The sequence below is a fragment of the Mesoplodon mirus genome (genome assembly GCF_964341445.2).
Source record: "Mesoplodon mirus genome assembly, chromosome: 16".
NCBI lineage: Eukaryota > Metazoa > Chordata > Mammalia > Artiodactyla > Ziphiidae > Mesoplodon > Mesoplodon mirus.
The window spans coordinates 52,299,316-52,325,381 of record NC_138992.1 but is presented as its reverse complement, the minus strand read 5'-3'; positions in this window follow the sequence as shown (position 1 = coordinate 52,325,381).

Sequence of the window (26,066 nt, the reverse complement as noted above, 5' to 3'; positions counted from 1 at the left end):
ATGCCTGAGGGGAGCCTACATGCAGAGGTGGGGCCAAAACCGAAGCTTAACCCCAGGAGCTGTGTGAACAAAGAAGAGAAAGGGAAATTTCTCCATGCAGCCCCAGGAGCAGCAGATTAAATCCCCACAATCAACTTGTCCCCTGCATCTGTGGAATACCAGCATAGACAACAAATGTTCTCAAAATTAAGGCAGTGGACTTTGGGAGCAACTGTAGACTTGTGGTTTGCTTTCTGCCTCTGATTTGTTTCTGGTTTTTATGTTTATCTTAGTTTAGTTTTTAGTGCTTTTTATTATTGGTGAATTAGTTTATTGGTTTAGTCTCTCTCTTTTCTTTATTTTTTATTTTTTATTTCATAATTTTTTTATATTATTTTTTAAATTTTTTCCCTTTTTTCTCTTTTTGTGAGTGTGTATGTGTATGTTTATTTGTGTGATTTTGTTTGTTTAGTTATGCTTTTACCTTTTGGTTTGGGGTTCTATCTGTTTGGTTTTTTGGGGGGTTTTTTGGTTTGTTTTTTCTTCCTTTTCTTCCAAGCTGAGTGACTGGCAGGGTCTTGGTTCTCTGGATGGGTGTCATGCCTCAGACTCTGAGGTGGGGGAGACAAGTCCAGGACACTGGACCACCAGAGACTTTCCAGCCCCACATAATATCAACTGGTGAGAGTTCTCCCAGAGATTTCGGTCTCAACACTAAGACCCAGCTCCACCCAACGGCCAGCAAGCTCCAGTGCTGGACGTCCCTTGCCAAACAACTAATAAGACAGGAACACAAACCCACCCATTAGCAGAGAGGCTGCCTACTGTCATACTAAGGTCAAGGACACCCCAAAACACACCACCAGATGCAACCCTGCCCACCAGATATAATAGATTCAGCCCCACCCAACAGAATACAAGCACCTGTCCCCTCCACCAGGAAACCAACACAAACCACTGAACCAACCTCATCCACTGGAGACAGACACCAAAAACAACAGGAACTATGAACGTGCTGCCTCTGAAAAGGAGACCCCAAACACAGTAAGTTAAACAAAATGAGAAGACAGAGAAATATGCAGCAGATGAAGGAGCAAGGTAAAAACCCAACAAACCAAACAAATGGAGAGGAAATAGGCAGTCTACCTGAAAAAGAATTCAGAGTAATGATAGTAAAGATGATCCAAAATCTTGGAAAGAGAATGGAGAAAATACAAGAAATGCTTCAGAAGGGCCTAAAATAACTAAATAGCAAAAATAAATAAATAAATAAAATGATGAACAACACAATAAATGAAATTAAAAATTCTCTAGAAGGAATCAATAACAGAATAACTGAGACACAAGAACGGGTAAGTGACCTGGAAGACAAAATAGTGGAAATAACTACCACAGAGCAGAATAAAGAAAAAAGAATGAAAAAAATTGAGGACAGTCTCAGAGACCTCTGGGACAGCATTAAATGCAACAACATTCGAATTATAGGGGTACCAGAAGAACAGAAAAAGAAAGGGACTGAGAAAATGTTTGAAGAGATTATAGTTGAAAACTTCCCTAACATGGGAAAGAAAAATGGTCAGTCAAATCCAGGAAGTGCAGAGGGTCCCATAGAGGATAAATCCAAGGAGAAACACACAAAGACACATATTAATCAAACTATAAAAAATTAACTACAAAGAAAAAATATTAAAAGCAGCAAGGGAAAGGTGACAAATAATATAAAAGGGAATCCTCATAAGGTTAATGGCTGAACTTTCAGCAAAAACTCTGCAACGCAGAAGGAAGTGACAGCATATATTTGAAGTGATGAAAGGGAAAAACCTACAGCTAAGATTACTCGACCCAGCAAGAATCTCATTCAGATTTAATGGAGAAATTAAAACCTTGACAGACAAGCAAAAGTTAAGAGAATTCAGCATCTACCAAACGAGCTTTACAACAAATGCTAAAGAAACTTCTCTAAGCAAGAAACACAAAAGAAGGAAAAGACCACAAAAACAAACTCAAAACAATTAAGAAAATGGTAATAGGAACATACATATTAATAATTACCTTAAATGTAAATGGATTAAATGCCCCAAACAAAAGACACAGACTGGCTGAATGGATACAAAAACAAGACCTGTATATATGCTGTCTACAAGAGACCCACTTCAGACCTAGGGACACATAAAAAATGAAAGTGAGGGGGTGGGAAAAGATATTCCATGCAAATGGAAATCAAAAGAAAGCTGGAGTAACAATTCTCATATCAGACAAAATAGACTTTAAAATAAAGACTACTACAAGAGACAAAGAAGGACAGTACATAATGATCAAAGGATCAATCCAAGAAGAAGATATAACAATTGTTCATATATATTCACACAATATAGGAGCACCTCAATGCATAAGGCAAATGTTAATAGCCATAAAAGGGTAAATCAACAGTAACATTATCACAGTAGGGCACTTTAACACCCCAATTTCACCAATGGACAGATCATCCAAAATGAATATAAATAGGGAAATGCAATCTTTAAATGACATTTTAGACCAGATGGACTTAATTGATTATATATATATATATATATATATATATATATATATATATATATATATATATATGACATTTCATCCAAAAACAACAGAAAACACTTTCTCCTCATGTGCTCATGGCACATTCTCCAGGATATATCATATCTTGGGTCACAAATCAAGTCTTGGTAAATTTAAGAAAATTAAAATCATATCGGTTATATTTTCCAACCACAACACTATGAGACTAGATATCAATTACAGGAAAAAAATGTAAAAAATACAAACACATGGAGGGTACACAATATGCTACTAAATAACCAAGAGATCACTGAAGAAATCAAAGAGAAAACTAAAGAATACCTAGAAACAAATAACAATGAAAATATGATGTTCCAAAACCTATGGGATGCAGCAAAAGCAGTTCTAAGAGGGAAGTTTATAGCAATAAAATCCTATCTCAAGAAACAAGAAAAACCTCAAATAAACAACCTAACTTTACATCTAAAGCAATTAGAGAAAGAAGAACAAAAAAATCCAAAGTTAGCAGAAGGAAAGAAATCATAAATCCCAGATCAGAAATAAATGAAAAAGAAATGAAGGAAACAATAGCAAAGATCAATAAAACTGAAAGCTGGTCTTTGAGAAGATAAACAAAATTGATAAACCAGTAGCCAGACTAATCAAGAAGAAAAGGGAAAAGACTCAAATCAACAGAATTAGAAATGAAAAAGGGGAAGTATCAACTGACACTGCAGAAATACAAAGGATATGAGAGATTACTACAAGCAACTAAAAGCCAATAAAATGGACAACCTGGAAGAAACACAAATTCTTAGAAAAGTACAACCTTCCAACACTAAACCAGGAAGAAATAGAACATGTGAACAGACCAATCACAAGCACTAAAATTGAAACTGTGATTAAAAATCTTCCAACAAACAAAAGCCCAGGACCAGATTGCTTCACAGGTGAATTCTATCAAACATTTAGAGAAGAGCTAACACCTAGTGTTTTCCTAGTGGGAAGCAGCCACATAGCACAGGCAGATCAACTCAGTGCTTTGTGACCACATAGAGGGATGGGATAGGGAGGGTGAGAGAGAGATGCAAGAGGGAGGGGATATGGGGATATACATATACATATAACTGATTCACTTTGTTATACAACAGAAACTAACAGAACATTGTAAAGAAATTATACTCCAGTAAAGATGTTAATTTTTTTAAAAGAAGTGATTTAAATTAAAAAAAAAAGTGATTCTCAATATCACTGACCATCAACGAAATGCAAATCAAAACCACAATGTATATCACCTTACACTGTCAGAGAGCTATCATCAAAAAGAACACAAATAGCAAACGTTGGCCAGGATGTGGAGAAAAAGGAACCCTCGTACATCATTAGTGGGAATGTAAATTGGTGCAGCCACTGAGGAAAGCTATGGATGTTTCTCAAAAAACTAAAATTAGAACTACCATGTGACCCAACAATTCCACTCCAGAGTATATATCTGAAAAAAACAAAAACACTTATTCAAAAAGATACATGCACCCCAATGTTCATAGCAGCATTATTTACAACTGCCGAGATATGGAAGCAAGCTAGGTGTCCATCAACAGATGAATAGATAAAGAAGATGTAATATATATATATATATATATATATATATATATATATATATATACACACACACATAGACATATATATATAACATGTAATATAGAATATATATAATGTATATATATATTAATATAATACATATTATACATGTAATATAAAATATATATATTAATACACACACACATATACAATGTAATACTTCACAGCCATAAAAACAATGAGATTTGACATTTGCAGCAACATGGGTGGACTTGCAGGATATCATGCTAAGTGAAATAAGTCAGAAAGAGAAAGACAAATACAGTATCATGTAAATATGATAAAGAATACAACAAACCAGTGAATATAATGAAAAAGAAATGGACACACAGGTATAGAAACCAAACTAGTGGTTGGCAGTGGGGAGAGGGAAGGGGGAAGAATAAGCTAGGGTTAAGGGATTAAGTGGTACCAAAAAATTATGTATAAAATAAAATACATGGATATGTTGTACATCATGGGGAATATAGGCAGTATTTTATAATAACTCTAAATTGAGTATAACTTTAAAAATTGTGAATCACTATATTATACACCTGTTATTTACATGTTATTGTACATCAACTATACTTCAATAAAAAATTTTGAAATAAAATTTTTAAATTAAAAAAATACAGAATAAACTCATCGACATAGGTCTTGGCAATATTTTTTTAACACCTTTATTGCAGTATAATTGCTTTACAATGGTGTGTTAGTTTCTGCTTTATACCAAGGTGAATCTGTTATACATATATATATGTTCCCATATCTCTTCCCTCTTGCATCTCCCTCCCTCCTACCCTCCCTATCCCCCCCCTCTAGGTGGTCACAAAGCACTGAACTGATCTCTCTGTGCTATGTGGCTGCTTCCCACTAGCTATTTATTTTACATTTGGTAATATATATGTTTGTGCCTCTCTCTTACTTCATCCCAGCTTAACCTTCCACCTCCCCACGTCCTCAAGTACATTCTCGATAGTGTCTACGTCTTTATTCCAGTCCTGCCCCTAGATTCTTCATAAACATTTTTTTTTAGATTCTATATATATATATATATATATATATATATATATATATATGTGTGTGTGTGTGTGTGTGTGTGTGTGTGTGTGTGTGTGTGCTAGCATACGGTATTCATTTTTCTCTTTCTGATTTACTTCATTCTGTATGACAGACACTAGGTCCATCCACCTCACCAGAAATAACTCAATTTTATTTTTTTATGGCTGAGTAATATTCCATTGTACATATGTGCCACATCTTCTTTATCCATTCATCTTTCAATGGACACTTAGGTTGCTTCCATGTCCTGGCTATTGTAAATAGAGCTTGGCAATGATTTTTTTTAATTTGACACCAAATGCAAAGGCAAAAAAAAACAAATATAAACAAGTGAGACTACATCAAACTAAAAATCTTCTGCACAGCAAACTATAAACAAAATGAAGAGGCAACTTATTGAATAGGGAAAAAATTTGCAAACCACATATCAAAGTGTTAATATCCAAAATATACAAGGAACTCATACAATGCAATAGTAAAAAGCAAATAATCAAACTTTAAAATGGCCAAAGGATTCAAATATACATTTTTTTTGAAAGAAGACATACAAATGGCCAAAAGGTACATGAAAATTTGCTCAACACAACTAATCATCAGGGAAATGAGATATTACCTCTCACCTGCTAGGATGTCTGTTATCAAAAATACAAGAAAGAGAAGGTTTGGGCAAGGATGTGGAGAAAAGGAAAACTTTACACACTGTTGGTGGTAATGTAAACTGGCCCAGCTACTATGGAAAACACATGGAGATTACTCAAGAAATTAAATATAAAACTATCATATGGGGCTTCCCTGGTGGCACAGTGGTTGAGAGTCCGCCTGCCAATGCAGGGGACACGGGTTCGTGCCCCAGTCTGGGAGGATCCCACATGCCACAGAGCGGCTGGGCCTGTGGGCCATGGCCGCTGAGCCTGCGCGTCTGGAGCCTGTGCTCCGCAAGGGGAGAGGCCACGACAGTGAGAAGCCCACCTACCACAAAAAAAAAAAAAAAAAAAAAGAACTATCATATGATCCAACAATCCCAGTTCTGGGTATATAGCCAAAAAATCCTAAATCACTATCTTGAAATGATATGTACTCCCCTGTTCATTGCAACATTAGTTACAATAGCCAAGGTATAGAAACAACCTATGTGTAGGTTGACAGATGAATGGATAAAGAAAATGTGATACATATGTATATATGTAGGTAAACATATACTCACACAATGTAATATTACTGAGCCAAAAACAAAGAAAATTCTTCCATTTGTGGCAACAAAGAAGAACATGGAGATCATTATGAACTATCCCAGACAGATAAAGACAAATAAATACTGCATGGTATTGCTTATATGTGGAACAAACAGTATAATGGTGCTTGTCAGGGGCTGGTGGGGATAAATAGGGAGAGGTAAAAGGGTGCAAACTTTCTATTATAAAATGAATAAGGTTTAGGATTTAATGTATAACATGGTGTCTATAGTTGATAATGCTTAATTGCACAGCTGAAATTTGCTAAGAGAGTAGAACTTAAGTTTTCTCACCAAAAGCAGAAAAGATAAATATGTGAGTTGATAGATGTATTAATCAACTCGATGGTAGGAATCCTTTCATAACATATACATATATATATATATATATATATGTATCAAATCATCACACTGTATACTTTAAATATCTTACAATTTTATATGTCAATTATATCTCAATAAAGCTGTAAAAAACATTGTGGCATGTCATAAACATTCACTAAATTGCTGTTTTTGCTAATGTTAAAAGTCACCATAGCCACAAAATTTGGATGTAGAAAAATGTACTATTTCTATATTAATTTACCCCCTGAGACTCAAGTCCCACTGATTATATCAACATTTTTCTGACTTAATCTATTGCTTTGGGGTGACTGGTCAAGTCAGACATTTCAATCACTTTTCCATTTTCCTCACCTCTTATCTAACTTATCTAACTTCCAATGGTGGGGTAAATGGAAGAGGTCTGTGATTTTCCCTGGCAGTGGTGAAGAGGCATTATCTTCTGGCCACACTGTGCTGTAAACCACCAACAAAATCTTTGTAGGCTGTCTGCATACACTTGCTATGACCTCCCATGGGTTTCAGTCATGAAGGTATACAGGGTCACTTTATGTATGTTGTGACGCCCACCTGAGGGCCTTCTGGTCCACTCCTAATCACTTTATTTTCTCTCTCAGGAACTTGGGAATTTGGGACATCTCTCCACATACTCAGCTTAAAGTCCAGGAATGTTGAGTGCATTCAAGCCCCTCTTTCTCTGCACTTTGGCTACCCTACAGTTCCAGCTCCATGATGCAATCAGGGCTGCTCTACATACCATGCCATCTTCCTGGGCTATGACTTTGAAGAAGGCACGACATTTTAAGTTTTTTTTTTTTTTTTGTCACTCAACTATGATAACATCTCTAACCCCACTCATACATATAGGCTGTCTTCTCCATTTCTCTTCAAGTTTTTTTTTGTTTTGTTTTGTTTTGGTTTGGTTTGGTTTTTGTTTTTTTCCCCAGGACCAGAAAGAGCTTTAAGTTCCTCTTTGTGTAACATAAAAACTACCTTTTGTATTATCCTTTATTCTGTCCAATTTTATTCTTTTTGGATCAACTTTATACTGAGTTTTTTTGCTCTGAATCCTATTCTCATTCAAAAAGCCCAGCTTTTGTTTATCAAAATGTTTGGTATTTCAAATCTATATTCTCAAATAAAAGTTTTAGATATCCAATTAGCAATTCCTCAGGCTTTTTGTTCTGAGCCATATTCATGCTACATTTGAGAGAAGTGTAGATGAAAAGCTATAGCAACTGTCAGAATCATGAGGAAAGGTACAGCATACTGTGGTTCTCAAGAGGAAAGAAACTTCTGTTAATAGTTGAAGGTAGAATTGCTATATTTTTAATCACTTAAAATGAAATTCCACCCAGATATAAGACTAACAGATTTTGGATAGGTAGAAAGATGATTAGATAGATGATAGATGGATAGATAGATAGATAGATGATAGATGGATAATTTGTTTTTTTTTCCATTAAAAAACTCTCACTTTATTAAGTGTTGAGGATGAAAAGATTGCACAAAAAGAGAGTTTTTGCACTTTGAGTTTACAGTGTGTTTTTGTCTTTATTCTCTCATAACATTTTTGGGTTGCTAACCTCTTCCCCAGTGTTTCCATTTGGTGTCTGATAAGCTCATATTCAATCTAGAATATCCAATTAAAGAAAATCACCTCTTTTACACAAAGCTCCTTCTGGATACCCCATGCAAAATCATAAGCTTCCTTCTTTGTGGTTCCTCAGCATATTTTTTACACCTCTATCACCTAGATTCTCACATTGAAATTGTGAATCTTGGTCCTTCTTCAGATAGATTCCCAAGGAAACTATTTTGACTTTTTCAATTCTGTGTTCCACTTATGTTGCACCCTTACCATTATAAAATGAAGAGAGGGAAGGAAGGAAAGAAGGAAGGAAGGAAGGAAGCAAGGAAGGAAAGAAGGAAGAGGGGGGAGAGGGAAAGAGGGAGGGAGGGAGGAAGAAAGGGAGGGAGGGAGGGAGGGGAGAGGAGAAGGAAGGGAGATATCAAAAGAAAGCAAGAACCAAGAGATCAAAGGACAGAAGCATCTCTTTAAATATTAATTTGAGAGATAATTAAGCATATTTATTCTGATTAATCAAAGAATAAGACCAAACTCTGTACCACATTATTCCCTTGAATAGGACAATTGAATCAGTCATGGCTTCTATTAGTAAACTAGAGTGGTAGAGGGGACTGTGTTTTTAATATTTGCCTAAATAATTTGGGCAATGAAACAGGTTCATGGAAGAAATAGGAAAAGAGATAGCTATATGAACCTTTATCCTTATAAGAGAAACAAGAAGCTTGCCATCTTGTCACATGACTAACAAAGTTTGTAACAAATTCCAAAGAGAGCCAGAAAACCAAAAATTCTCTTAGAGCAAGTTTCTACTCCTTACTTTGGAGAAGAAGTGAGCTTCAAAGACTGAAGGAATTTAAGTGTGTGCAGAATTGAGATACTGTAGAAAATATTTTACCATTGGAGATTTGGAGTGTTGTCAGCAAGTCACTAGAACACCAAGAGGTGCTTTGGTAGTGATTAGGGGTGCAAATATAATAGCAACAGATCAACTCCATCGTATGCAAGCTTAAAACCCCTTCCTTAATAACTTCTCTGTATTCCAAAATTATGTACCCATTATATTTTCTAATTATGTCCTTATGTATCTGCAACTTCTTTGAGCTGAATTCAAGTACTCTCACGTGGTATACCTAGACTCGGCAAAGTGGCCCATAGTAAGTTCTGTACAAGTACTGGTTGAAGTGAACAAATAAGCATTTCTTTGTTGGATGATGAAACATTACTGCAGAAGAGTGTGGAATAAAGATGCACAGGTGGAGTAAAAACCAGAAGGGGCACATGGCAAAATAGTTGAAATATTACAACTGAGACAGCTAATTTTTCCTTCCAGGATGTGAGAGTGATTTTTTTATAATTTACTCTTTTCAGGACACATATAGCCTGGGAGACATTGCAAAACAAATAACATCTACATCAACACATAATTTTTCTTTTCTCAATTTTTCTACATGCTTGTAAGAGAAAGCACTGGACCTTTTGGTAAGATATGTTTATCAGATTTCAGAATGAATACTCAAACAAAATAAGAAAGGAATGTATTCTAAAGCACAAGAGGCTCTTCATTCCATGGGAATTCTAACAATAACATGCATAGGTAGCTATTGCTTTGGTTAATTGTCTCTACTCTCTTTGTCCTAGGCCATACCAAAATTAAAAAAAAATCTAATTTATATTCTACCTTAATTTCTGTCATGAACCTGTGATGATTCTCTTGGTTGCTTATGCACCAAAACAAAGGGGAACAATATAGCAGGGAAACAAATTGAAGTGATGGGAACACAGAGAAGGAATGGGGAAAGGGAGGAAATAAATGAAGAGAAAGAGTGAGAAAAAATAAAAGAGAGGAAAGAGATGATATGGGAAACAAGCAAAGGAAATGAGACAAAATAAAAAGTAGAGAAAAGGCACACTGGAAGCAAAATAAGGGAGAAAGTAAAAGAAAGCCCCTCAGAGCTGAGATCATTATGGACTTGTTAAACCACCCCCATAAGTTGAATTTACTCCCTTTTTTAAATCATTAAGCAGTGTAGTATCATTTAATAGAATCTTAGTGTTCCTAATAAGTAGTATATTGATTTCAGAGTATTAATCTGATCTAAAATAGAATACACATTGATTTACTTATTTAAAAATTTTAAGTGTTTTTAAACATATCAGTAGATAACAATCTTACTGAATAGTGAAGATCATACTATTCTTTATGGGTGCAGAAATGGAGACAGAGTGTCAGGATAACTTACTGCATTAGTTAAGGTTGGCCAAAAACTCTAAAAACAGACTGACTCTATAATCACTAAAAACAATAAATTTCTGTTATTTGCTCACATAACAGTTTAGGGCAGTTATTGTAGGTTGTTTGTGCCTCTCTTCCATATACTGATTCAGTGACCCAGGCTTCAGAATTCCATTTAGGAAAAATCAGACTGTCCTAGAACCTTCTCATCTTTTGCCTCATACTTAAGAAAAAGAAGGATGTGGTTGGAAAATGGGTATTCTCTTAAAAGCCTGGAAATAACTCACATGATTTCTGCTCGTCTTCTATTGGAAAGAATGTAGCCACATGGATGCATCTACTGAAAAAAATTATCCTAGACATTATTTTACTTGGCCTTTCGGCAGCTCCTGGCATCAATGACATATCCCTTCTCCCTAATGAACTTTCTTCACATGGCTTTTAGGATTCAATACTCTCTTGAATGTATTCTTATACCATTGCCTTTTCTTTTTCTGTCTCCTTAAATGTTCTCTTCTCTTTGACCTCCTAATGTTAGAATGATCCAGGACTCAACCTCTTAATCTATAATCTTCCTCATCTATAATCATCAGTCCTTTGGTGATATCATCCAGGTGTGTGGTTTAATGTGTGATATATGCTGTCTACTCCCCAAAGCATCCAACTCAGACCTCTCTCAAGAATTCCAGCCATTTTTTTTATCTAACTGCACACTCAACATCTTTACTTGAATATGTAATATATATCTCAAACTTCACTTGTCCAAAACTTAACCGATGTTCTCTCTCCTTAAACCTGCTCTTTATAATGCCTTCCCCAACTCAGCTGTCGACAACTCCATCCTTCCAACTGCTCAGGCTGAAAAACAGAATCCCTAACTTCATTCATTTTCACAACCCACATACAATGCAAGAGAATATCTGCTTAATTCTACCTGAAAAAAATATGCAGAACCCCAGAAATTCTCACCACTTTTGCTCACCTCAACCTGATCCATGTCTCTTCTAGTTTATTTCAATAACTTCTTAAACCATCTCACTATTTCTAGGTTGCCTCCTATAGCCTATTCTCAACTCGCCAGCTAGAGTAACCCCTCTAAAAAAAGTAGCATTTTAATTGACATCTTTCCACTGCTCAGCTCAAAATCCTGTAAATCTACACTTTTCCAAAACAGCCAAGTCATTTACAATGGAATATAAGGCCCTATATGACCTAACCCCTCTTATCTTTCTGATCTTTTGCTAATGCTCTTTGACTCCCAACTTTGTCCTCTCAAGGTTTTTCCTTGTTCGTGATACCCTGTGGCCATATCTGAAATGAGCATGTGGGAAAATGTCCTACTGGAAAGTCCAACTGTTTTCACAATGCCCTTCTGCTATTGGAAGTTTGGTAGCATGAGGACAGTTTTAAATTCTGAACAGTTGCAGGCTTTTTAGGCAAAGCTCACAGTTTACGTGTCAATAAAATTCCCTCAAAAACTTGGTAGTTTTCTCAGACATATGACAAGAAAAATAAATTGTGATGATTACTGTAAAAAAAAAAAAAAAAGACTTGGTAGTTCTATGATATGCTTTGTTTCCAGCATATTCTGTGTGCTGGTGGCACAACCAAATTTCTTTGTTAGACATCATTATTAGTCCCACTGTATTTTTATGTCTTTTAACCTTGATTTGTTGCCAGTTCTCTCTCTAAACTTAATAGTAGCTATACCCTGAAGCTACCTGAAATAATGAGCTTAATTTTTTTTCAAACCTCTCCCCATTTTTTTGGATTCTCTCTTTTCTTCCCTCTCTTTACAAATCTATCAATTCCCACTTAACCTCATCTCCTGTAGTATCTTGCCAAAAGATGTAAATCGTAGTCAACAGATAGTGGCCTTCTGTTTTTTCAACCATTTCCCATAGATCTAAAAGCTCAACACATATTTGTTCTACCTTCTAAGTTATCTCATATGACAACCTTACCAAATGTTTATCACAGCTTGACAAGACTCTCTCACTTTCTAAACTTCAAAAAAAAGTTTTTTGCATTACCAAGTAAACCAGGATCACAACTTTTAATTTTGTTATGGCAACACCCCACCCCCCGACTTAATATAAATTCCTGTACAGGCATACCTTGTTTTATTGTGCTTTCCTTTATTGTGTTTCACAAATACTGTACTTTTTTACAAATGGAAGATTGTAGCAACCCTACGTTGAGCACATCTATAGGCATCATTTTCCCAAAAGTATTTGCTCACTTCATGTCTCTGAGCCACATTTCTCTAATTCTCACAATATTTCAAACTTTTTAATTATTATTATATTTGTTATGGTGACCTGTGATCAGTGATCTCTGATTTTACTAATATAGTTGTTTTGGGGTGCCATGAGCCACACTCACAGAAGACTGCACACTTAACCCTTAAATGTTGTGTGTTTTCTGACTGCTCCATTGACTGGCCAGTCCTCTGTCTCTCTCCTTCTCCTTGGGCCTCTCTGTTCCTTGAGACACAACAGTATTGAAACGAGGCCAGTTAATAACCTTACAATGGCCTCTAAGTGTTCGGTAAAAGAAAGAATTGTACATCTCTCACATTAAGTCAAAAGCTAGAAATTATTAAGCTTAATGAGGAAGGCATGTCAAAAGCCAATACAGGCTGAAAGCTAAGTCTCTTGCACCAATTAGCCAAGTTGTGAATGCAAAGGAAAATTCCTTGAAGAAATTAAGAATGCTACTCCAGTGAACATACAAATGATAAGAAAGCAGAACAGCCTCATTGCTGATATGGAGGAAGTTTTGTTGGTCTAGATAAAAGACCAAACCAACCATAATATTCCCTTTAGCCAAAGCCTAATCCAGAGCAAGACCCTAACTCTCTTCAATTCTATGAAAGCTGAGAAAGGAGAGGAAGCTTCAGAAGAGAAGTTTGAAGCTAGCAGAGGTTGTTTCATGAGGTTTAAGGAAAGAAGCCACTCCATAAAATCAAAGTTCAAGGTGAAGCAGCAAGTGCTGGTGTAGAAAGAGCAGCAAGTCATCCAGATATCTAGCTAAGATTATTAATGAAGGTCATTACACTAAACAACAAATTTTCAATGTAGACAAAACAGCTTTCTATTGGAAGAAGATGCCATCTAGGACTTTCATAGCAAGAGAAAAGTCAATGCCTGGTTTCAAAATTTCAGAGGACAGGCTGACTCTCCTGTTAGGGGCTAATGCAGCTGATGACTTTAAGTTGAAGCTGATGCTGATTATCATTCCAAAAATCCCAGGGCCCTTACAAATTAGACTGAATCAACTCTGCATGTGTTCTATAACTTGAACAACAAAGCCTGGATAACAGTGAATCTGTTTAAAAGATGATTTACCAAGTATTTTAAACCCACTGTTGAGAACTACTGCTCATAAAAAAAAAGATTCCTTTAAAATCATTACTATTCATTGACAATGCACCTGATCACCCAACAGTTCAGATGGGGATGTACAAAAAGATTAATTTTTTCATGGCTGCTAACACAATATCCATTCTGCAGCCCATGGATCAAGGAGTAATTTCAACTTTCAAGTCTTACTCTTTAAGAAATAAATTTTGTAAGACTATAACTGCCATAGATAGTGATTCCTCTGATGGATCTGGGCAGAGAAAATTGAAAACATTTTGGAAAAGACTTACCATTCCAGATGCCATTAATAACATCTTTGATTCATGGGAAGAGGTCAAAACAACAACATTAATAAGAGTTTGGAAGAAGTTGATTCCAACCCTCAAGGATAACTTTGAGGGATTCAAGACTTCAGTGGAGGAAGTAACTGCTGATATGGTGGAAATAGCAAGAGAAATAGAATTAGAAGTGGATCATGAAGATGAGACTTAATTGCTGCAATCCATAATAAAAGTAACAGATGAGGTTGCTTCTTTTTTAAGAAATTCTACTGTAGGTAAAGTGCTATCAAACAGCATTACATGATACGGAGAAATTGTACGTGAAAGGAAGAGTCAATTGCTGCAACAAACTTCATTGCCATCTTATTTTAAGAAATTGTCACAGCCACCACAAACTTGAGCAACCACCACCCAGGTCAGTCAGCATCCATCAATACTGAGGCAAGATCCGCCATCAGCAAAAGGATTATGACTCACTAAGATGATGTTCAACACGTTTTAGCAATAAAGTATTTTTAAATTATGGTATATACATTGTTTTCCTTAGACATAATGCTACTGCACACTTAATAGACTACAGCAGAGTGTAAACATAACCTTTATACACACTGGGAAAACAAAAAATTCCTGTGCTTCACTTTATTGCAATATTTGATTTATTGCAGTGGTCTGGAACTGAATCCAAAATATCTCTGATGTATGCCTCTATTCCTATGAGCTTCAATAAGAGATTGAAGAAAATAGAGGCTGACTTCTTGTTCGTATAAAAGGTAGCTCCTCTCCATGTATTGATTCAAGAACCTGGACCATTTTATATTTCCATTCTATTCATCCCTTAAGATCCCTTTGTCATTTGTATCCAGAAAACAAAAGAGAAAGTACAATGACACAGGGTTTCTCTTAAAATCTCTGGCCTGGAAATAACTCACAGTAGTTTTACTCACATTAGACAAGAGAGAACTTGGTCCATATATACTGTAAGTGAGGCTGAGAAGCGGTTTATCCACATATCCATTACTATACTATAAATGAATAAAATGCATAAAATGGAAAAGGAAGAGGATGGATTTTGGTAGAGAGCTAATCATTACCATTATTAATTAGAGACTTGGTTCTTAGATATTAAGTGGAAATAGAAATCAAATGTCTTGCTTTAGACTTGTAATAAGTATGTTAGAGTAGGCATAGTATAAAATTCAAATTTATAAAGTAAATGGACAAATAGCTAAAGTATAAATCAGTGAGAAATTGTAGGATAGGTATATCTTGTGTTTAGGTATTTCCATTACTTAAACTAAAGTTTCTAGAAGGAAAATAAGCTAATAAAAGCATTATTAAAGTATCTCTTAAATTATCACCTTAAGAGTCATGGTAATAATTTGGAAACCACAAGAAGAATAAGGACTAAGTCCCAATTTTAATAAAAGTTTCGCTCAAAAATTAAAATAATGTAAAATATTTTGATACATGGATTTCCCTTTTTTGGAACACAGTAGGGTGTCCCCAGTAGTAAATAACATTCATAGAAAATTGAATGGTTTACAAATCCCATAAATTATTAGTATAGTGTCATTTATTTTCTAAATATGAAAATTTAACATAGAGCAAGATAATATCTCCTGCTTAATTTAAAATATTTCCTTCTGTATAATGTGGTTCAACTGGAGACATAAATAGAACTCAAGAAGTTTATATTACTTTAGTCCTGTACACAGTGGAAACAATTCTTTAGATGAAAATGAAGAGGACATAAATGTAATGCATTTTATACCACTGCTAAACTCTAGGTGAGATTCTCATCTAAAAAGAATCCTCAGCAAAAATGTACATATCTTTGAAAATCAGGCCTTCTGATGGAGGAAATGATGAAGTCATAATTACATCAGTGAACTCACTTTGTATTGAAGTTTACAGGTTCATCTAACTTCATTAAGTTTTCCCCCCTTATTATAGCTGAAACAAAAAGATGGCAGGTGAATGTAGAAATTATCCATTAGAGTGAACATGTTTCCATTTCAAAGTATGTTAATTTCATTTCTACTTTGTCAATTTTAATTTGTCACTGAACCTAAAATGGGATAATTGTGCCAACATTTAACTTCCCATTTATAGTCAAGGTTTTTCCTAATTTTATAAAATTACATTTAGATCCGTTGACACTGGTTAATGTATTACAAGGTAACATGTGTTGAGATTTGGTTCCCAACATGTCAAATTAAATCAAGATATAAATTAATTCAATGACAACTCCATGTTGATATTTGCTCATTATGCTGTAAATAGATTGTGTGTGGTACCTCTGCAATTTAACCTAAAATTATACAAAGTACTTTTACATTAAAGCATTATCTGTCTTTAAAAGCCTGGATGTTCACTGTGCCAAACCACAAGTGCAATGATGCTTCATTTATTTATTTATTTTTTGGTTGGTGAGAGGGTGCAGCAGATGAAGAAGTGAAGACACTTTTTAATAATCAGAACTAATTTCAAGGATTCTATCCACTGATAATTCGCTATGAATAGTCAGGATGGAATTGAAACAACTTTGAAAATTAAGGGCACACATTTTAATACTCAAAATATTTATTTTCTCTATATCTCCAACTTTAAGTTATTTGATTAAAAATCAATTATTCTAATGTAGGATTTCTTTTTAACAGTCACATCTTAGTGTAAATGAAAATATCTCATAGATAAAGGAATTTGTTATGTTAAGCAGGAAAAGAAAGGATGAAGGCTGTGATATAAATACAAAAATGTTTATTTAGAGGAGGAATGAATAAACAATGAGTGAGAATAAAGGCAAATAATTTTTAACACTTCTGAATCCTACACTAACAGTTTTACCCTCTGATTATGTTATCTACCATATTACACCATTTACTTAGTATAATTTAACAATTACTTCCCATTAAAGCATATCTATCACACCTCCCACAAAATGCCGACACTAAAAAATTTAGGGAAAAAAAAATAATCCACTTAATAGGTAACAAATAAGTCTCTTAGAAAATATTTTCAAAATATTTTACACTATATAAATATTTTAATGTATTTTGTTTAAAATAATTTATAACACAGCTATTATATTAATATTCTTGAGTATAACTATGTACTAAATGTCTAAAACATCTTATAGATTTTTATTTTCTTCCTAAATAATTCACCAAAATAGGACAAACTAATTAGATTTCCCCCATTACAGCTGTTAAAATAAATTAATACATTTTATTCACAGTGATGTTACTGCCAAAAAGAAATCAGAACTGTACAGAATCTGTGCCCAAAGTTGTGTTATACTGAAAGACCAGAAAATTCATATTAATGTTATGTATGAAAATTATTGGTTATTAGGATGAATTTCCCAAGTTCATATATTTGATGAAATAGTGTTTAAAATCCTATAATTGTATTTAGGAATTTATTTCTCTTGACTAAATCGTCTCACCCTTATTCTTTCTGTGTTTGCACAGAATGAGGTAACTTCAGAAAAAGAATATGGAATTTATCTTTATCTACTTTTTATTTTTTAAATCTGTAAGAAACATCCTATTTTTGATATTCTGTCAGCTTCTTTAATTTTCATAAATTTCCAGTGACTACTGAAACAAAGAAAAGGAAATTAAAACTTAAATCTAAAAATATTAGTTACAGGGCTTCCCAGGTGGTGCTGTGGTTGAGAGTCTGCCTGTCGATGCAGGGGACATGGGTTCGTGACCTGGTCTGGGAAGATCCCACATGCTGCAGAGCGGCTAGGCCCGTGAGCCATGGCCGCTGAGCCTACGCATCTGGAGCCTGTGCTCTGCAATGGGAGAGGCCACAACAGTGAAAGGCCCACATACCACAAAAAAAAATTAATAATAATAAAATAAAATTAAATTAAAATTAAAATATTAGTTACAAAAATAAGAGTTCAGCATAGAGCCATATTTATAACTCAGAAACACTTTCTAAAAATTTGTCTATTTCTACAGTCATTGATATACAATTGTTTTCTGTTATGACCACATTAAATTACAAATATTTTTTCATCATTTTGAAGAGGTATTTTAATTATAAAGCACAGTACATTGTTATGGTAAAAAGTCAGCTTTTATTACTATTCTGGTAAGTTAATTTACAGTCATAATTTTATATAATAATTTTAAATATAATTAGTAAGGAAATATTTATTGCTCTTAAAAGGAAGACACCACAAAATACACAAAGGTCAAACAACATAACTTTTTTAATGTATCATTTAAAGCTTGTGTTTCCTTATTTATTTTCATTTTGGATGATCTGTCCATTGGTGAAAGTGGGGTGTTAAAGTCCCCTACTATGAGTGTGTTACTGTCGATTTCTCCTTTTATGGCTGTTAGTATTTGCCTTATGTATTGAGGTGCTCCTATGTTGGGTGCATAAATATTTACAATTGTTATATCTTCTTCTTGGATCGATCCCTTGATCATTATGTAGTGTCCTTCTTTGTCTCTTCTAGTAGTCCTTATTTTAAAGTCTATTTTGTCTGATATGAGAATTGCTACTCCAGCTTTCTTTTGGTTTCCATTTGCATGGAATATCTTTTTCCATCCCCTTACTTTCAGTCTGTATGTGTCTCTAGGTCTGAAGTGGGTCTCTTGTAGACAGCATATAGATGGGTCTTGTTTTTGTATCCATTCAGCCACTCTGTGTCTTTTGGTGGGAGCATTTAGTCCATTTACATTTAAGGTAATTATCGATATGTATGTTCCTATTCCCATTTTCTTAATTGTTTTGGGTTCATTATTGTAGGTCTTTTACTTCTGTTGTGTTTCTTGCCTAGAGAAGTTCCTTTAGCATTTGTTGTAAAGCTGGTTTGGTGGTGCTGAACTCTCTCAGCTTTTGCTTGTCTGTAAACGTTTTAATTTCTCCATCAAATCTGAATGAGATCCTTGCTGGGTAGAGTAATCTTGGTTGCAGGTTTTTCTCCTTCATCACTTTAAGTATGTCCTGCCACTCCCTTCTGGCTTGTAGAGTTTCTGCTGAGAGATCAGCTGTTATCCTGATGGGGATTCCCTTGTGTGTTATTTGTTGTTTTTGCCTTGCTGCTTTTAATATGATTTCTTTGTGTTTAATTTTTGACAGTTTGATTAATATGTGTCTTGGCGTATTTCTCCTTGGATTTATTCTGTATGGGACTCTCTGTGCCTCCTGGACTTGATTAACTATTTCCTTTCCCATATTAGGGAAGTTTTCAACTATAATCTCTTCAAATATTTTCTCAGTCCCTTTCTTTTTCTCTTCTTCTTCTGGAACCCCTATAATTCGAATGTTGGTGCGTTTAATGTTGTCCCAGAGGTCTCTGAGACTGTCCTCTGTTCTTTTCATTCTTTTTTCTTTATTTTGCTCTGCAGCAGTTATTTCCACTATTTTATCTTCCACCTCACTTATCCGTTCTTCTGCCTCAGTTATTCTGCTATTGATCCCATCTAGAGTATTTTTTATTTCATGTATTGTGTTTTTAATCGATGCTTGATTCATCTTTAGTTCTTCTAGGTCCTTGTTAACTGTTTCTTGCATTTTGTCTATTCTATTTCCAAGATTTTGGATCTGGGAAATAGAATCTTGGATCATCTTTACCATCATTATTCTGAATTCTTTTTCAGGTAGACTGCCTATTACCTCTTCATTTGTTAGGTCTGGTGGGTTTTTATCTTGCTCCTTCTCCTGCTGTGTGTTTTTCTGTCTTCTCATTTTGCTTATGTTACTGTGTTTGGGGTCTCCTTTTTGCAGGCTGCAGGTTCGTAGTTCCTGTTGTTTTTGGTGTCTGTCCCCAGTGGCTAAGGTTGGTTTAGTGGGTTGTGTAGGCTTCCTGGTGGAGGGGACTAGTGCCTGTGTTCTGGTGGATGAGGCTCGATCTTGTCTTTCTGGTGGGCAGGTCCACGTCTGGTGGTGTGTTTTGGGGTGTCTGTGGACTTTTTATGATTTTAGGCCACCTCTCTGCTAATGGGTGGCGTTGTGTTCCTGTCTTGCTAGTTGTTTGGCTCAGGGTGTCCAGCACTGTAGCCTGCTGGTCGTTGAGTGAAGCTGGGTGCTGGTGTTGAGATGGAGATCTCTGGAAGATTTTCGCCGTTTGATATTATGTGGAGCTGGGAGGTCTCTTGTGGACCAGTGTCCTGAAGTTGGCTCTCCCACCTCAGAGGCACAGCACTGACTCCGGGCTCCTCAATTTGGGATGATGTGTTGTCTATTCATGTATTCCGCAGATGCAGGGTACATCAAGTTGATTGTGGAGCTTTAATCCGCTGCTTCTGAGGCTGCTGGGAGAGGTTTCCCTTTCTCTTCTTTGTTCTCACAGCTCCTGGGTCTCAGCTTTGGATTTGGCCCCGCCTCTGCGTGTAGGTCGCCGGAGGGCGTCTGTTCTTCGCTCAGATAGGACAGGGTTAAAGGAGCAGCCTCTTCGGGGACTCTGGCTCACTCAGGCCGGGAGGGAGGGAGGGGCGCGGAGTGCGGGGCAAGCCTGCAGCGGCAGAGGTCGGCGTGACGTTGCACCAGCCCGAGGCACGCCGTGCGTTCTCCCAGGGAAGCCACCCCTGGATCCCGGGACCCCGGCAGTGGCGGGCTGCACAGGCTCCCGGAAGGGCGGTGTGGGCAGTGACCTGCGCTCGCACACAGGCTTCTTGGCGGCGGCAGCAGCAGGCCCAGCGTCCCACGCCTGTCACTGGGCTCCGCGCTTTCAGTCGCGACTCGCGCCCGTCCGTGGAGCCCCTTTAAGCAGCGCTCTTAATCCCCTCTCCTAGCGCACCAGGAAACCAAGAGGGAAGAAAAAGTCTCTTGCCTCTTCGGCAGCTCCAGAGTTTTCCCGGACTCCCTCCCGGCTAGCTGTGGCACATTAGCCCCCTTCAGGCTGAGTTCTCGCCGCCAGCCCCAGTCCTCTCCCTGCGCTCTGACCGAAGCCCGAGCCTCAGCTTCCAGCGCTGCACGCCCCGGCGGGCGAGCAGACAAGCCCCTCGGGCTGGTGAGTGCCGCTCGGCACCGATCCTCTGTGTGGGGATCTCTCCGCTTTGCCCTACCCAGGTATGTGGGGAGTTTCTTGCCTTTTGGGAGGTCTGGGGTCTTCTGCCAGCGTTCAGTAGGTGTTCTGTAGGAGTTGTTCCACGTGTAGCTGTATTTCTGGTGTATCCGTGGGGAGGAAGGTGATCTCTGCGTCTTACTCTTCCGCCATCTTACCCGGAAGTTCCTTTCTCGTTTTTAGCTTTAATAATTCTAGTAATTCAACTTTAATTGCAATAATACTAAAGACTAACATTTTTGGAGAACTTACCATGTGCAAAGGGCTGTTCTAAAGGCATTTATTTTTATTAACTTACTTAATCCTCAAAAAGCTGTGAGAGGAGATACTATTTTCATGTATATATTTCTGATGAAGAGACTGCAACACAAAGACCTGCTAAGGTTTATGCAGCTGGTATATGGTAGAACTTGGGGGTAGGGTGATTGACAATCTGTCTTCGGACAGGCTATGCTATCAAACGTTACTATAGCTGTTAGCTGAGAGTTTACTACAAATAATCTTTGTGTTAAGTTCATAATGCATAATGCTTAATTCTTTAATGACTCTTTCTGTTTAAAACAGTAATGGGCTTTAGCTTCTATCGAATCAATTTCAACAATTTTCAATAATCATATAAATGGTCTTATTTATTATACAAATTTTTTTATTGTTTCTCTTCTGAAAACTGGATAAAATATCTATATAAGACAAAAAATTCATGTAGACAAAAATCTAGAAAGATGCTTAATATAAAGCATATGTTTTATCAGAGTGTTTTATCAATAGTATGAGTATTTTATTTTTATTAACACTTATTATTTATTGTGTTTTTACCTTTATGAATTTTATTCTTACTTTCCATGGGACTAATATTTATTACTTTTCATCCATTCTGTGAATAAATTATTTTGTTGTAGTTTATTATTCTGTTAGTATATTGGTTTTATTTCTATTTCTTGCAAAGGAAAGTGTATTTACAATTATTGTTTCAGCATTATCAATATTTAACCCTGGACCAATCAGTCCCAGCCAGGGACAGGGTGAACTGGCATACAAATCCTCCTTCTTTTTCTTTACTTTGAAATATATTAAACATGTTTGTAAAATATAAATTCCAACTGAGGAAATTCTTATTTTTAAAGATACTGTACATCTTTATCCAGGAAGATGATATTTCTATTCATTTAGTGAAGTTTTATTGCTTTATTGTCATGAAAGGCACACACATTTTTATCTGTTGATATATTTTCTAGCTATCTCAAGCTGGTGTATAAAATCTATTTTCTATCACATATTTTTTTTTATTCATCAGTCTTACAAAATTTTATTTCTGATTATAATAACATCTTTAGATTGAGACAGGGGAGATTTGTATGTAAGCAATCATATGTCCTTAACAATGACAGTTTGTTTCATCTGGTGAATTTCTTATAGCTATTATTTATTTTTATTTGTCTAACTGCAGTAGTTAAGACTTATAGTACAATGTTGAATAATGTGGTGTAGGTAAATACATTATGATCTTCATGATTTAAAGGAAATCCATGTCACTTTGAAGGGTGCTTTTTTGTCTGATATATTTCTTCATGTTTAGTAAATGATTTTCTCTTCCTAAGTCTCTTTATTATAAATGAATACTTTTTATTTTTATTTTGTGTGCATATATTAATGCGTTTGCTTAACTTTTATACTTTACTCTTTTAATGTGCATATTCCATTAAAATATCTGCTAATATTAAACAAAACATGAATTTCTGAGATAACTAAATCTCCGTTATTATATATTCTGGTTTTGTTTGGTCTTGCTAATATATTGTTACAGAATTTTGCAACTATGTTTATCACTGAGATTTGTTTATAATTTCATTTTTTGTCCTGATGTCTTATTTTAGTATCTAAAATCTAGTTAAATGTAGCATCACATAAACAGACATGTATTCTCTCTTTTCTATTCCATGGAAGAGAGTGGTAAAGTAAAAATACCTGTGATACAAACTTTTAGAAAAACTCGTCTACAAAGCTATCTGAACTTAGTTCCTCTGTGGGACTCTTTTGAATTTCATAGTTAATTAATTTAATTGCTATATAACTTTTCACTATTTCTACTTCTTCTTGAGATGGCTTTTGAAATTTACTTTTTCTAGGGACATAGACATGTCCTCTAAAATTTCAACTTTATTGGCATAAAATTATTCACACTCATGTGTATATATGCTTAGTTGTATAGTTCTTCCCCTTTTTATGCCTTATACAATTTATGTATCTTTATTCTATTGCTTATTATTTTCCTTGATTAATTTGAGCTACTGGTGTGTCTTTTATTAGTTGTTTCAAAGAACCAACTTTTGGTTTAATGTATCCGTTCTATAGTATGTCTGTTTTCAATCTCATTAAAGTTTGTTTATCTCATTCATTATATCCTCTTTCATTCTGTCTGTTGCTCTTTTTCTTAACCTTTAAATTAAATACTTAGCTCATTAACTTTCAACTTTATTCTTAATATGAATATTCAACATTATACATTTGCCTTCTAAACATCACTTTAGAAGCAACACCCATATTTAATATGTGGTATTTTAACAATTGTCTACTTTAATATTTTCTAATACTAGCTATATTTTTAACTCATGAATTATTTAGAAGTGTTCATTTTTGTTATTTCTAAGCATATAAGCATTTCTTATAGTTCATTTATTGTCGATTTCTATATAAATTACTTTATGTACAGGAAATTAGTAAATTTTGAGCTAGCTTAATGATTTTGAATGTGGTGAATTTTAATGAAAAGTTCCGTGTGTGATTAAAACAAATGAGAATTCCACTAATTTTCAGCTGCACTATTGTTTATGTGGATATTATAAATAGAAGCAAATTCGTTCAAAAAGATAAATTAAATAAGTTATTTTCATAAAGATAAATCTTGTATAATTCATTGTTTTTAAGGTCTTTGTTACTTGCAGAGAAAAACAATCCTAATAAATACAATCAGAAAGTGATGATAATGGTTAAAAAAAAAAACAATGTACCTTCCTCTGTGGCATGACAATAATTCAACAAATTTCCATAATATATAATATGAACCTTTCATGACACACTCTATTACAATTTCTCTGTTGAGTTTTATTCTCTGTATTTTTCATTTTTTTAACTTTATATTGGAGTATAGCTGATTAACAATGTTGTTTTAGTTTTAGGTGTACAGCAAAGTGATCCAGTTATATGTATAATTATATCTATTCTTTTTCAAATTCTTTTCCTATTTAGGTTATTACAGAATATTGAGCAGAGTTCCCTGTTCTATACAATAAGTCCTTGTTGGTTATCTATTTTAAGTATAGCAGTGTGTATATGTCAATCCCAAACTTCCAATCTATCCCTCCCCCAACCCTTCCTGCCTGGTAACCATAAGTTCATTCTCTAAGTCTGTGAGTCTCTTTCTGTTTTCTCTCTGTATTTTTAAAATGTTTTTTTATACTTCATTTTGGTCCAAAATAGCAACTGTATTTCAAGGTAAATGATAGCTGATATCTTTAAGGTAAATTAGATGCTTCTCAAAACATGTTATCATTGTCAGACAAATGTCTTTAGCTAATATTAATTTATGTTATATTTTTAATTATCATAACATTCTTCTTGAAACACAGAACTAGTGTCCAAGGCCAGGTCTATGTAGCGTTTGTAGTGATTATACCAAATATATTTTATAAATTCATTTGCACTCTAAGAACACTTGTTACACAAACTGGTTTACATATTTGAAATATATTGTATATTAAGGCCAAATCATGTTAGTTTAATTTTGAGTAGATACTTCACTAGAGAAAAAATGTGAAACTACAAATAAGATAGCAGAACTGTCATAGAGTGATTCTTGCCATTTCAGTTACTGGTGAGTATAGTGGTTCTTTATGATATCTGAACTCTTGGATACTCAGTAAATAACAATTATTCTTATATTGTTTTTCAGATACATTGTTGATGAGCGTGACAGAAAAGGATGTTTAGAAGAATCCAGAGCACTTCTCTGTAACTGCATTTGAACTTATCCAATTTCAAAAAAAAATCACTTAAAACTCCCATTTCTATACGAGCTTGTTCTTTTCATGATCACCAACATTTGAAGTGAAATCAGCATTAAAAAAAACAACTTAGGTTTGTTTAAACAATCAAAGTAACTCATACTGGTAAACAATGTTTTATTCTTGTACGTTTTATTATGTATTATGTATGCAAATCTCTCACTAAAGGAAGGTAGGAAATGAGAGATGAAGCTGGACTTCATTAAGCTGATTTTTTATTTAGATAATATAGAGAAATTACAATTAATGGAGGTACATCATCTTGGGCAAAGATATTATTCTTGTCATCATCATATATACCAAAAAAGCCAGGAAATTCATGATGAATATTCTAAAGAAAATTGATATATACATACATATATATGTGTGTATATACTTTTCCCCACTTAAACTAAGCTAGTATATATCATATATTATATTTAGAAATGATAGATATTTTTACTGTTTTTGCAGTCTGTGTATTTAATACAGATGCATACATACAACTCTCCTTATGCACTTGAAGTTGTAATAGCCTTAGGCTAATTTAACGGGATAGATTGTATTACTTTTCAAAATATGCTGTACCTATTCCTGAGCTATAGAAGTCAGTTTTGACTCAGTGACTTTCCTGGGGCAATAAAACATGAGTGGCAGTTGTGAATGTGTTCCTAAGAGCTTTGAGAGTCATTAAGGTTCCTGCCTGCACTTTACTTTTTCTTCTCAGAGCTTAACAATCGCCCAGATA